At 49.6% G+C, this 14068-nt stretch overlaps 2 non-coding genes across 2 annotated transcripts; one reads left to right on the forward strand and one right to left on the reverse strand.

Moving 5' to 3' along the window:
- Window positions 1-3605: 3605 nt before the first annotated feature.
- Trnas-uga (transfer RNA serine (anticodon UGA)) lies at window positions 3606-3680 on the reverse strand. The gene has a single exon. It is a non-coding gene; the product is annotated as a tRNA-Ser (tRNA).
- A 3764-nt stretch (window positions 3681-7444) lies between these two features.
- Window positions 7445-7519, forward strand: Trnas-cga (transfer RNA serine (anticodon CGA)). The gene has a single exon. It is a non-coding gene; the product is annotated as a tRNA-Ser (tRNA).
- Window positions 7520-14068: the final 6549 nt, after the last annotated feature.

Genomic DNA, 14068 nt, shown 5'->3' on the forward strand with positions numbered 1-14068 from the left:
ATACAGAATGCCTCCAGATGTGCTTCGGAAACTACTACTGGCCTCGTAGGAATCTATCAAATCGTACACAGTTTGACAAGTTACTCCCATGGAGAAAAGTACGCATGGTACCTATTGTATTAATCCCGATGCAATTTCTGTGTTTCATCAACACCCTGAAGGTCCACAGATTACAGGAAGCCTCCACATGAGCTTCATAAAATACTACTGGTCTCCCAGGAATCGATCAAAGCGTAGACAGAATGAGATTTTCACTCTGCAGCGGAGTGTGCGCTGATATGAAACTTCCTGGCAGATTAAAACTGTGTGCCCGACCGAGACTCGAACTCGGGACCTTTGCCTTTCGCGGGCAAGTGCTCTACCAACTGAGCTACCGAAGCACGACTCACGGCCGGTACTCACAGCTTTACTTCTGCCAGTATCCGTCTCCTACCTTCCAAACTTTACAGAAGCTCTTCTGCGAACCTTGCAGAACTAGCACTCCTGAAAGAAAGGATACTGCGGAGACATGGCTTAGCCACAGCCTGGGGGATGTTTCCAGAATGAGATTTTCACTCTGCAGCGGAGTGTGCGCTGATATGAAACTTCCTGGCAGATTAAAACTGTGTGCCCGACCGAGACTCGAACTCGGGACCTTTGCCTTTCGCGGGCAAGTGCTCTACCAACTGAGCTACCGAAGCACGACTCACGGCCGGTACTCACAGCTTTACTTCTGCCAGTATCCGTCTCCAACCTTCCAAACTTTACAGAAGCTCTTCTGCGAACCTTGCAGAACTAGCACTCCTGAAAGAAAGGATACTGCGGAGACATGGCTTAGCCACAGCCTGGGGGATGTTTCCAGAATGAGATTTTCAATCTGCAGCGGAGTGTGCGCTGATATGAAACTTCCTGGCAGATTAAAACTGTGTGCCCGACCGAGACTCGAACTCGGGACCTTTGCCTTTCGCGGGCAAGTGCTCTACCAACTGAGCTACCGAAGCACGACTCACGGCCGGTACTCACAGCTTTACTTCTGCCAGTATCCGTCTCCTACCTTCCAAACTTTACAGAAGCTCTTCTGCGAACCTTGCAGAACTAGCACTCCTGAAAGAAAGGATACTGCGGAGACATGGCTTAGCCACAGCCTGGGGGATGTTTCCAGAATGAGATTTTCACTCTGCAGCGGAGTGTGCGCTGATATGAAACTTCCTGGCAGGTTAAAACTGTGTGCCCGACCGAGACTCGAACTCGGGACCTTTGCCTTTCGCGGGCAAGTGCTCTACCAACTGAGCTACCGAAGCACGACTCACGGCCGGTACTCACAGCTTTACTTCTGCCAGTATCCGTCTCCTACCTTCCAAACTTTACAGAAGCTCTTCTGCGAACCTTGCAGAACTAGCACTCCTGAAAGAAAGGATACTGCGGAGACATGGCTTAGCCACAGCCTGGGGGATGTTTCCAGAATGAGATTTTCACTCTGCAGCGGAGTGTGCGCTGATATGAAACTTCCTGGCAGGTTAAAACTGTGTGCCCGACCGAGACTCGAACTCGGGACCTTTGCCTTTCGCGGGCAAGTGCTCTACCAACTGAGCTACCGAAGCACGACTCACGGCCGGTACTCACAGCTTTACTTCTGCCAGTATCCGTCTCCTACCTTCCAAACTTTACAGAAGCTCTTCTGCGAACCTTGCAGAACTAGCACTCCTGAAAGAAAGGATACTGCGGAGACATGGCTTAGCCACAGCCTGGGGGATGTTTCCAGAATGAGATTTTCACTCTGCAGCGGAGTGTGCGCTGATATGAAACTTCCTGGCAGATTAAAACTGTGTGCCCGACCGAGACTCGAACTCGGGACCTTTGCCTTTCGCGGGCAAGTGCTCTACCAACTGAGCTACCGAAGCACGACTCACGGCCGGTACTCACAGCTTTACTTCTGCCAGTATCCGTCTCCTACCTTCCAAACTTTACAGAAGCTCTTCTGCGAACCTTGCAGAACTAGCACTCCTCAAAGAAAGGATACTGCGGAGACATGGCTTAGCCACAGCCTGGGGGATGTTTCCAGAATGAGATTTTCACTCTGCAGCGGAGTGTGCGCTGATATGAAACTTCCTGGCAGATTAAAACTGTGTGCCCGACCGAGACTCGAACTCGGGACCTTTGCCTTTCGCGGGCAAGTGCTCTACCAACTGAGCTACCGAAGCACGACTCACGGCCGGTACTCACAGCTTTACTTCTGCCAGTATCCGTCTCCTACCTTCCAAACTTTACAGAAGCTCTTCTGCGAACCTTGCAGAACTAGCACTCCTGAAAGAAAGGATACTGCGGAGACATGGCTTAGCCACAGCCTGGGGGATGTTTCCAGAATGAGATTTTCACTCTGCAGCGGAGTGTGCGCTGATATGAAACTTCCTGGCAGATTAAAACTGTGTGCCCGACCGAGACTCGAACTCGGGACCTTTGCCTTTCGCGGGCAAGTGCTCTACCAACTGAGCTACCGAAGCACGACTCACGGCCGGTACTCACAGCTTTACTTCTGCCAGTATCCGTCTCCTACCTTCCAAACTTTACAGAAGCTCTTCTGCGAACCTTGCAGAACTAGCACTCCTGAAAGAAAGGATACTGCGGAGACATGGCTTAGCCACAGCCTGGGGGATGTTTCCAGAATGAGATTTTCACTCTGCAGCGGAGTGTGCGCTGATATGAAACTTCCTGGCAGATTAAAACTGTGTGCCCGACCGAGACTCGAACTCGGGACCTTTGCCTTTCGCGGGCAAGTGCTCTACCAATGAGCTACCGAAGCACGACTCACGGCCGGTACTCACAGCTTTACTTCTGCCAGTATCCGTCTCCTACCTTCCAAACTTTACAGAAGCTCTTCTGCGAACCTTGCAGAACTAGCACTCCTGAAAGAAAGGATACTGCGGAGACATGGCTTAGCCACAGCCTGGGGGATGTTTCCAGAATGAGATTTTCACTCTGCAGCGGAGTGTGCGCTGATATGAAACTTCCTGGCAGATTAAAACTGTGTGCCCGACCGAGACTCGAACTCGGGACCTTTGCCTTTCGCGGGCAAGTGCTCTACCAACTGAGCTACCGAAGCACGACTCACGGCCGGTACTCACAGCTTTACTTCTGCCAGTATCCGTCTCCTACCTTCCAAACTTTACAGAAGCTCTTCTGCGAACCTTGCAGAACTAGCACTCCTGAAAGAAAGGATACTGCGGAGACATGGCTTAGCCACAGCCTGGGGGATGTTTCCAGAATGAGATTTTCACTCTGCAGCGGAGTGTGCGCTGATATGAAACTTCCTGGCAGATTAAAACTGTGTGCCCGACCGAGACTCGAACTCGGGACCTTTGCCTTTCGTGGGCAAGTGCTCTACCAACTGAGCTACCGAAGCACGACTCACGGCCGGTACTCACAGCTTTACTTCTGCCAGTATCCGTCTCCTACCTTCCAAACTTTACAGAAGCTCTTCTGCGAACCTTGCAGAACTAGCACTCCTGAAAGAAAGGATACTGCGGAGACATGGCTTAGCCACAGCCTGGGGGATGTTTCCAGAATGAGATTTTCACTCTGCAGCGGAGTGTGCGCTGATATGAAACTTCCTGGCAGATTAAAACTGTGTGCCCGACCGAGACTCGAACTCGGGACCTTTGCCTTTCACGGGCAAGTGCTCTACCAACTGAGCTACCGAAGCACGACTCACGGCCGGTACTCACAGCTTTACTTCTGCCAGTATCCGTCTCCTACCTTCCGAACTTTACAGAAGCTATTCTGCGAACCTTGCAGAACTAGCACTCCTGAAAGAAAGGATACTGCGGAGACATGGCTTAGCCACAGCCTGGGGGATGTTTCCAGAATGAGATTTTCACTCTGCAGCGGAGTGTGCGCTGATATGAAACTTCCTGGCAGATTAAAACTGTGTGCCCGACCGAGACTCGAACTCGGGACCTTTGCCTTTCGCGGGCAAGTGCTCTACCAACTGAGCTACCGAAGCACGACTCACGGCCGGTACTCACAGCTTTACTTCTGCCAGTATCCGTCTCCTACCTTCCAAACTTTACAGAAGCTCTTCTGCGAACCTTGCAGAGCTTCTGTAAAGTTTGGAAGGTAGGAGACGGATACTGGCAGAAGTAAAGCTGTGAGTACCGGCCGTGAGTCGTGCTTCGGTAGCTCAGTTGGTAGAGCACTTGCCCGCGAAAGGCAAAGGTCCCGAGTTCGAGTCTCGGTCGGGCACACAGTTTTAATCTGCCAGGAAGTTTCATATCAGCGCACACTCCGCTGCAGAGTGAAAATCTCATTCTGGAAACATCCCCCAGGCTGTGGCTAAGCCATGTCTCCGCAGTATCCTTTCTTTCAGGAGTGCTAGTTCTGCAAGGTTCGCAGAAGAGCTTCTGTAAAGTTTGGAAGGAAGGAGACGGATACTGGCAGAAGTAAAGCTGTGAGTACCGGCCGTGAGTCGTGCTTCGGTAGCTCAGTTGGTAGAGCACTTGCCCGCGAAAGGCAAAGGTCCCGAGTTCGAGTCTCGGTCGGGCACACAGTTTTAACCTGCCAGGAAGTTTCATATCAGCGCACACTCCGCTGCAGAGTGAAAATCTCATTCTGGAAACATCCCCCAGGCTGTGGCTAAGCCATGTCTCCGCAGTATCCTTTCTTTCAGGAGTGCTAGTTCTGCAAGGTTCGCAGAAGAGCTTCTGTAAAGTTTGGAAGGTAGGAGACGGATACTGGCAGAAGTAAAGCTGTGAGTACCGGCCGTGAGTCGTGCTTCGGTAGCTCAGTTGGTAGAGCACTTGCCCGCGAAAGGCAAAGGTCCCGAGTTCGAGTCTCGGTCGGGCACACAGTTTTAATCTGCCAGGAAGTTTCATATCAGCGCACACTCCGCTGCAGAGTGAAAATCTCATTCTGGAAACATCCCCCAGGCTGTGGCTAAGCCATGTCTCCGCAGTATCCTTTCTTTCAGGAGTGCTAGTTCTGCAAGGTTCGCAGAAGAGCTTCTGTAAAGTTTGGAAGGTAGGAGACGGATACTGGCAGAAGTAAAGCTGTGAGTACCGGCCGTGAGTCGTGCTTCGGTAGCTCAGTTGGTAGAGCACTTGCCCGCGAAAGGCAAAGGTACCGAGTTCGAGTCTCGGTCGGGCACACAGTTTTAATCTGCCAGGAAGTTTCATATCAGCGCACACTCCGCTGCAGAGTGAAAATCTCATTCTGGAAACATCCCCCAGGCTGTGGCTAAGCCATGTCTCCGCAGTATCCTTTCTTTCAGGAGTGCTAGTTCTGCAAGGTTCGCAGAAGAGCTTCTGTAAAGTTTGGAAGGTAGGAGACGGATACTGGCAGAAGTAAAGCTGTGAGTACCGGCCGTGAGTTGTGCTTCGGTAGCTCAGTTGGTAGAGCACTTGCCCGCGAAAGGCAAAGGTCCCGAGTTCGAGTCTCGGTCGGGCACACAGTTTTAATCTGCCAGGAAGTTTCATATCAGCGCACACTCCGCTGCAGAGTGAAAATCTCATTCTGGAAACATCCCCCAGGCTGTGGCTAAGCCATGTCTCCGCAGTATCCTTTCTTTCAGGAGTGCTAGTTCTGCAAGGTTCGCAGAAGAGCTTCTGTAAAGTTTGGAAGGTAGGAGACGGATACTGGCAGAAGTAAAGCTGTGAGTACCGGCCGTGAGTCGTGCTTCGGTAGCTCAGTTGGTAGAGCACTTGCCCGCGAAAGGCAAAGGTCCCGAGTTCGAGTCTCGGTCGGGCACACAGTTTTAACCTGCCAGGAAGTTTCATATCAGCGCACACTCCGCTGCAGAGTGAAAATCTCATTCTGGAAACATCCCCCAGGCTGTGGCTAAGCCATGTCTCCGCAGTATCCTTTCTTTGAGGAGTGCTAGTTCTGCAAGGTTCGCAGAAGAGCTTCTGTAAAGTTTGGAAGGTAGGAGACGGATACTGGCAGAAGTAAAGCTGTGAGTACCGGCCGTGAGTCGTGCTTCGGTAGCTCAGTTGGTAGAGCACTTGCCCGCGAAAGGCAAAGGTCCCGAGTTCGAGTCTCGGTCGGGCACACAGTTTTAATCTGCCAGGAAGTTTCATATCAGCGCACACTCCGCTGCAGAGTGAAAATCTCATTCTGGAAACATCCCCCAGGCTGTGGCTAAGCCATGTCTCCGCAGTATCCTTTCTTTCAGGAGTGCTAGTTCTGCAAGGTTCGCAGAAGAGCTTCTGTAAAGTTTGGAAGGAAGGAGACGGATACTGGCAGAAGTAAAGCTGTGAGTACCGGCCGTGAGTCGTGCTTCGGTAGCTCAGTTGGTAGAGCACTTGCCCGCGAAAGGCAAAGGTCCCGAGTTCGAGTCTCGGTCGGGCACACAGTTTTAATCTGCCAGGAAGTTTCATATCAGCGCACACTCCGCTGCAGAGTGAAAATCTCATTCTGGAAACATCCCCCAGGCTGTGGCTAAGCCATGTCTCCGCAGTATCCTTTCTTTCAGGAGTGCTAGTTCTGCAAGGTTCGCAGAAGAGCTTCTGTAAAGTTTGGAAGGTAGGAGACGGATACTGGCAGAAGTAAAGCTGTGAGTACCGGCAGTGAGTCGTGCTTCGGTAGCTCAGTTGGTAGAGCACTTGCCCGCGAAAGGCAAAGGTCCCGAGTTCGAGTCTCGGTCGGGCACACAGTTTTAACCTGCCAGGAAGTTTCATATCAGCGCACACTCCGCTGCAGAGTGAAAATCTCATTCTGGAAACATCCCCCAGGCTGTGGCTAAGCCATGTCTCCGCAGTATCCTTTCTTTGAGGAGTGCTAGTTCTGCAAGGTTCGCAGAAGAGCTTCTGTAAAGTTTGGAAGGTAGGAGACGGATACTGGCAGAAGTAAAGCTGTGAGTACCGGCCGTGAGTCGTGCTTCGGTAGCTCAGTTGGTAGAGCACTTGCCCGCGAAAGGCAAAGGTCCCGAGTTCGAGTCTCGGTCGGGCACACAGTTTTAATCTGCCAGGAAGTTTCATATCAGCGCACACTCCGCTGCAGAGTGAAAATCTCATTCTGGAAACATCCCCCAGGCTGTGGCTAAGCCATGTCTCCGCAGTATCCTTTCTTTGAGGAGTGCTAGTTCTGCAAGGTTCGCAGAAGAGCTTCTGTAAAGTTTGGAAGGTAGGAGACGGATACTGGCAGAAGTAAAGCTGTGAGTACCGGCCGTGAGTCGTGCTTCGGTAGCTCAGTTGGTAGAGCACTTGCCCGCGAAAGGCAAAGGTCCCGAGTTCGAGTCTCGGTCGGGCACACAGTTTTAATCTGCCAGGAAGTTTCATATCAGCGCACACTCCGCTGCAGAGTGAAAATCTCATTCTGGAAACATCCCCCAGGCTGTGGCTAAGCCATGTCTCCGCAGTATCCTTTCTTTCAGGAGTGCTAGTTCTGCAAGGTTCGCAGAAGAGCTTCTGTAAAGTTTGGAAGGTAGGAGACGGATACTGGCAGAAGTAAAGCTGTGAGTACCGGCCGTGAGTCGTGCTTCGGTAGCTCAGTTGGTAGAGCGCTTGCCCGCGAAAGGCAAAGGTCCCGAGTTCGAGTCTCGGTCGGGCACACAGTTTTAATCTGCCAGGAAGTTTCATATCAGCGCACACTCCGCTGCAGAGTGAAAATCTCATTCTGGAAACATCCCCCAGGCTGTGGCTAAGCCATGTCTCCGCAGTATCCTTTCTTTCAGGAGTGCTAGTTCTGCAAGGTTCGCAGAAGAGCTTCTGTAAAGTTTGGAAGGTAGGAGACGGATACTGGCAGAAGTAAAGCTGTGAGTACCGGCCGTGAGTCGTGCTTCGGTAGCTCAGTTGGTAGAGCACTTGCCCGCGAAAGGCAAAGGTCCCGAGTTCGAGTCTCGGTCGGGCACACAGTTTTAATCTGCCAGGAAGTTTCATATCAGCGCACACTCCGCTGCAGAGTGAAAATCTCATTCTGGAAACATCCCCCAGGCTGTGGCTAAGCCATGTCTCCGCAGTATCCTTTCTTTCAGGAGTGCTAGTTCTGCAAGGTTCGCAGAAGAGCTTCTGTAAAGTTTGGAAGGTAGGAGACGGATACTGGCAGAAGTAAAGCTGTGAGTACCGGCCGTGAGTCGTGCTTCGGTAGCTCAGTTGGTAGAGCACTTGCCTGCGAAAGGCAAAGGTCCCGAGTTCGAGTCTCGGTCGGGCACACAGTTTTAATCTGCCAGGAAGTTTCATATCAGCGCACACTCCGCTGCAGAGTGAAAATCTCATTCTGGAAACATCCCCCAGGCTGTGGCTAAGCCATGTCTCCGCAGTATCCTTTCTTTCAGGAGTGCTAGTTCTGCAAGGTTCGCAGAAGAGCTTCTGTAAAGTTTGGAAGGTAGGAGACGGATACTGGCAGAAGTAAAGCTGTGAGTACCGGCCGTGAGTCGTGCTTCGGTAGCTCAGTTGGTAGAGCACTTGCCCGCGAAAGGCAAAGGTCCCGAGTTCGAGTCTCGGTCGGGCACACAGTTTTAATCTGCCAGGAAGTTTCATATCAGCGCACACTCCGCTGCAGAGTGAAAATCTCATTCTGGAAACATCCCCCAGGCTGTGGCTAAGCCATGTCTCCGCAGTATCCTTTCTTTCAGGAGTGCTAGTTCTGCAAGGTTCGCAGAAGAGCTTCTGTAAAGTTTGGAAGGTAGGAGACGGATACTGGCAGTAGTAAAGCTGTGAGTACCGGCCGTGAGTCGTGCTTCGGTAGCTCAGTTGGTAGAGCACTTGCCCGCGAAAGGCAAAGGTCCCGAGTTCGAGTCTCGGTCGGGCACACAGTTTTAATCTGCCAGGAAGTTTCATATCAGCGCACACTCCGCTGCAGAGTGAAAATCTCATTCTGGAAACATCCCCCAGGCTGTGGCTAAGCCATGTCTCCGCAGTATCCTTTCTTTGAGGAGTGCTAGTTCTGCAAGGTTCGCAGAAGAGCTTCTGTAAAGTTTGGAAGGTAGGAGACGGATACTGGCAGAAGTAAAGCTGTGAGTACCGGCCGTGAGTCGTGCTTCGGTAGCTCAGTTGGTAGAGCACTTGCCCGCGAAAGGCAAAGGTCCCGAGTTCGAGTCTCGGTCGGGCACACAGTTTTAATCTGCCAGGAAGTTTCATATCAGCGCACACTCCGCTGCAGAGTGAAAATCTCATTCTGGAAACATCCCCCAGGCTGTGGCTAAGCCATGTCTCCGCAGTATCCTTTCTTTGAGGAGTGCTAGTTCTGCAAGGTTCGCAGAAGAGCTTCTGTAAAGTTTGGAAGGTAGGAGACGGATACTGGCAGAAGTAAAGCTGTGAGTACCGGCCGTGAGTCGTGCTTCGGTAGCTCAGTTGGTAGAGCACTTGCCCGCGAAAGGCAAAGGTCCCGAGTTCGAGTCTCGGTCGGGCACACAGTTTTAATCTGCCAGGAAGTTTCATATCAGCGCACACTCCGCTGCAGAGTGAAAATCTCATTCTGGAAACATCCCCCAGGGTGTGGCTAAGCCATGTCTCCGCAGTATCCTTTCTTTCAGGAGTGCTAGTTCTGCAAGGTTCGCAGAAGAGCTTCTGTAAAGTTTGGAAGGAAGGAGACGGATACTGGCAGAAGTAAAGCTGTGAGTACCGGCCGTGAGTCGTGCTTCGGTAGCTCAGTTGGTAGAGCACTTGCCCGCGAAAGGCAAAGGTCCCGAGTTCGAGTCTCGGTCGGGCACACAGTTTTAATCTGCCAGGAAGTTTCATATCAGCGCACACTCCGCTGCAGAGTGAAAATCTCATTCTGGAAACATCCCCCAGGCTGTGGCTAAGCCATGTCTCCGCAGTATCCTTTCTTTCAGGAGTGCTAGTTCTGCAAGGTTCGCAGAAGAGCTTCTGTAAAGTTTGGAAGGTAGGAGACGGATACTGGCAGAAGTAAAGCTGTGAGTACCGGCCGTGAGTCGTGCTTCGGTAGCTCAGTTGGTAGAGCACTTGCCCGCGAAAGGCAAAGGTCCCGAGTTCGAGTCTCGGTCGGGCACACAGTTTTAATCTGCCAGGAAGTTTCATATCAGCGCACACTCCGCTGCAGAGTGAAAATCTCATTCTGGAAACATCCCCCAGGCTGTGGCTAAGCCATGTCTCCGCAGTATCCTTTCTTTCAGGAGTGCTAGTTCTGCAAGATTCGCAGAAGAGCTTCTGTAAAGTTTGGAAGGTAGGAGACGGATACTGGCAGAAGTAAAGCTGTGAGTACCGGCCGTGAGTCGTGCTTCGGTAGCTCAGTTGGTAGAGCACTTGCCCGCGAAAGGCAAAGGTCCCGAGTTCGAGTCTCGGTCGGGCACACAGTTTTAATCTGCCAGGAAGTTTCAAAGCGTAGACAGTTTGAGACATTAATCCCATGGAGAAGATTCAACTTGGTGCCTGTTGTCTTCAATCCCGGTGCAACTTCTGTGTTTCATCAACACTCTGAAGGTCCACAAATTACGGAATGTCTCCAGATGTGCTTCGGAAACTACTACTGATCTAGCAGGAATCCATCAAAGCGTAGAGAGTTTGAGACATTACTCCCATGGAGAAGAGTCAACATGGTGAATGTTGTCTTCAATCCCGGTGCAACTTCTGTGATTCGTCAACACACTGAACTTCCACAGATTACAGAATGTCTCGAGATGTGCTTCGGAAACTACTATTGGTCTCCCAGGAATCGATCAAAGCGTAGACAGTTTGAGACATTACTCCCAAGGAGAGAAGTCCGCATGGTGCCTGTTGTATCCAATCCCGATGCAAGTTCTGTGTTTCATCAACTCTCTGAAGGTAAACAGATTACTGAATGCCTCCAGATGTGCTTCGAATACTGCTACTGGTCTGCCAGGAATCGATCAAAGCGTAGACTCTTTGAGACATTACTCCCACGGAGGGAAGTCCGCATGGTGATTGTTGTATTCAATCCCGATGCAATTTCTAAACTTCATCAACACTCTGAAGGTCCACAGATTACAGGAAGCCTTTAGATGTGCTTCGGAAACTGCTACTGGTCTCCCAGGAATCGATCAAATTGTAGACAGTTTGAGACATTACTCCCATTGAGAAAAGTCCGCATGGTGAATGATGTATTCAATCCCGATGCAATTTCTGAGATTCATCAACACTCTGAAGGTCCACAGATTACAGGAAGCCTCCAGACGTGCTTCGGAAACTACTACTGGTCTCCCAGGAATCGGTCAAAGCGTAGACAGTTTGAGACATTATTCCCATCGACAAAAGTCCGCATGGTGAATGTTGTATACAATGCCGATGCAATTTCTGTGTTTCAACTTCACTCTGATAGTCAACAGATTACAGAATGAGTCCAGATGTGCTTCGGAAACTATTACTGGTCTCACAGGATTCGATCAAAGCGTAGATAGTTTGAGACATTTCTCCCATATAGAAAAGTCAGCACGGTGCGTGTTGTATCCAATCCCGATGCAATTTCTGCGTTACATCAACACTCTGAACTCCCACAAATTACTTAATGTCTCCAGATGTGCTTCGGAAACTACTACTGGTCTCCCAGGAATCGATCAGATCGTCGACAGTTTGAGACATTACATACATGGAGAAAAGTCTGCATGGTGCCTGTTGCATTGAATCCTTATGCAATTTCTGTGTTTCGTCAACACTCTGAACGTCCACAGAGTTCAGAATACCTCCAGATGTGCTTCGGAAACTACTACTGGTCTAGCAGGAATCGATCAAAGCGTAGTCAGTTTGAGACATTATTCCCATGGAGAAAAGTCAGCATGGTGCCTGTTGTGTTCAATCCCGATGGAATTTCAGAGTTTCATCAACACCCTGAAGGTTCACAGATTACAGGAAGCCTCCAGATGTGCTTCATAAACTACTACTGGTCTCCCAGGAATCGATCAAAGCGTAGACAGTTTGAGACATTACTCCAATAGAGAAAAGTCCGCATCGCGCCTGTTGCATTCAATCCCGTTATAATTTCTGTGTTTTATCAGCACTCTGAAGGACCACAGATTACAGAATGTCTCCAGATGTGAATCGGAAACTACTACTGGTCTCAAAGGAAAAGATTAAATTGTAGACAGTTTGAGACATTACTCCAATGGAGAAAAGTCCGCATGGTGCCTGTTGTATTCAATTCCGGTATAATTTCTGTGTTTTATCAACACTCTGAAGGTCCACAGATTACAGAATGCCTCCAGGTGTGCTTCGGCAACTACTACTGGTCTCCCATTAAACGACAAATTGTACACAGTTTGAGACATTACTCCCATGGAGAAAAGTCAGCATGGTGCCTGTGGTATTAATCCCTATACAATTTCTGTGTTTCATCAACACCCTGAAGGTCCACAGATTACTTGAAGCCTCCAGATGTGCATCATAAACTACTACTGGTCTCCCAGGAATCGATCAAATCGTAGACAGTTTCAGACATTACTCCTTTCAAGAAAAGTCAGCAAAGTGCCTGTTGTCTTCAATCCCGGTGCACCTTCTGTGTTTCATCAACACTCTGAAGGTCCACAAATTACGGAATGTCTCCAGATGTGCTTCGGAAACTGCTACTGGTCTCCCAGGAATTGATCAAAACGTAGACAGTTTGAGACATTACTTACATGGAGAAAAGTCCGCGTGGTGCCTGTTGTATTCAATCCTGATGCAATTTCTGTGTTTCATCAACACTCTGAACGACCACAGACTACAGAAGGCCTCCATATGTGCTTCGGAAACTGCTACCGGTCTCCCAGGAATCGATCCAACCGTAGACAGTTTGAGACATTACTCGTATGAAGAAACGTCCGCATGGTGACTGTTGTATTCAATTCCGATGCAACTTCCGTGTTTCATCAACGCTCTGAAGGTCCACAGATTACAGAATGTCTCCAGATGTGCTTCGGAAACTACTACTGGTGTCCCACGAAACGATTAAATTGTAGACAGTTTGAGACATTACTCCCTTAGAGAAAAGTCAACAAGGTGCCTGTTGTCTCCAATCATTGTGCATTTCTGTGATTCTTCAACACTCTGAAGGTCCACAAATTAAAAAACGTCTCCAGATGGGCTTCGGAAACTACTACTAGTCTCCCAGGAATCGATCAAAGCCTACACAGTTTGACACATTACTTACATGGAGAAAAGTCCGCATGGTGACTGTTGTATTCAATCCCGATGCAATTTTTGAGCTTCATCAACACTCTGATGGTCCACAGATTACAGGAAGCCTCCAGCTGTGCTTCGGAAAGTAATACTGGTCTAACAGGAATCGATCAAAGCGTAGACAGTTTGAGACATTATTCCCATTGAGAAAAGACCGCAGGGTGAATGTTCTATACAATCCCGATGCAATTTCTGTGATTCATCTTCACTCTGATATTCCACAGATTACAGAATGAGTCCAGATGTGCTTCGGAAACTACTACTGGTCGCCCAGGAATCGATCAAAGCGTAGACAGTTTGAGACATTACTACCATGGATAAAAGTCAGCATTGTGAATTTTTCATTCAATCCCGATGCAATTTCTGTGTATCATCAACACTCTTAAGGTCCACAGATTACAGGAAGCCTCCAGCTGTGCTTCGGAAACTACTACTGGTCTCCCAGGAATCGATCAAAGATTAGACAGGTTGAGACATTACTCCCATTTTGAAGAGTCAGCATGGTGCCTGTTGTATTCAATCCCGATGCAATTTCTGCGTATCATCAACACTCTGACGGTCCACAGATTACAGGAAGCATCCAGCTGTGCTTCTGAAACTACTACTGGTCTCCCAGGAATCGGTCAAAACGTAGACAGCTTGAGACTTTAGTCCCATGGAAAAAAGTTCGCATGGTGCCTGTTGTATCCAATCCCGATGCAATTTCTGCGTTTCATCAACACTCTGAACGTCCACAGATTACAGAATCTCCAGATGTGCTTCGGAAACTACTACTGGTCTCCCAGGAATCGATCAAAGAGTAGACAATTTGAGACATTACTCCCATGGAGAAGAGTCAGCATGGTGAATGTTGTATTCAATCCCGATGCAATTTCTGCGTATCATCAACACTCGGAAGGTCCACAGAACACAGGAAGCATCCAGTTGTGCTTTGGAAACTAGTACTGGTCTCCCAGGAATCGGTCAAAGCGTAGACAGTTTGAGACATTAGTCCCATAGAGAAAAGTCCGCATGGTGCCTGTTGTATCCAA

The sequence above is a fragment of the Schistocerca gregaria genome, chromosome 11, assembly GCF_023897955.1.
Source record: "Schistocerca gregaria isolate iqSchGreg1 chromosome 11, iqSchGreg1.2, whole genome shotgun sequence".
NCBI lineage: Eukaryota > Metazoa > Arthropoda > Insecta > Orthoptera > Acrididae > Schistocerca > Schistocerca gregaria.